Source organism: Theobroma cacao, chromosome 9 (genome assembly GCF_000208745.1).
Source record: "Theobroma cacao cultivar B97-61/B2 chromosome 9, Criollo_cocoa_genome_V2, whole genome shotgun sequence".
Lineage (NCBI taxonomy): Eukaryota > Viridiplantae > Streptophyta > Magnoliopsida > Malvales > Malvaceae > Theobroma > Theobroma cacao.
In genome coordinates this window covers 14,656,718-14,656,924 of record NC_030858.1, presented here as the reverse complement: position 1 = coordinate 14,656,924, position 207 = coordinate 14,656,718, and positions in this window count along the sequence as shown.

Sequence of the window (207 nt, the reverse complement as noted above, 5' to 3'; positions counted from 1 at the left end):
TAGCCCTACATCTTCTTAGTCAATTGGGGGCCCACGTGTCACTGAAAAAGTAATTTTATTCTTCAGTTATTTGATTTAAAGTATGTATGAATATATTTAGCTTTTACACCATGTTTTTGACGAGTTTTGGTATTTTCGAAGAAAAATGACGAAAATGCCCCTATGAGCCATAAAGTAATATTTTATTGTTTTGATTTGGAAATGACT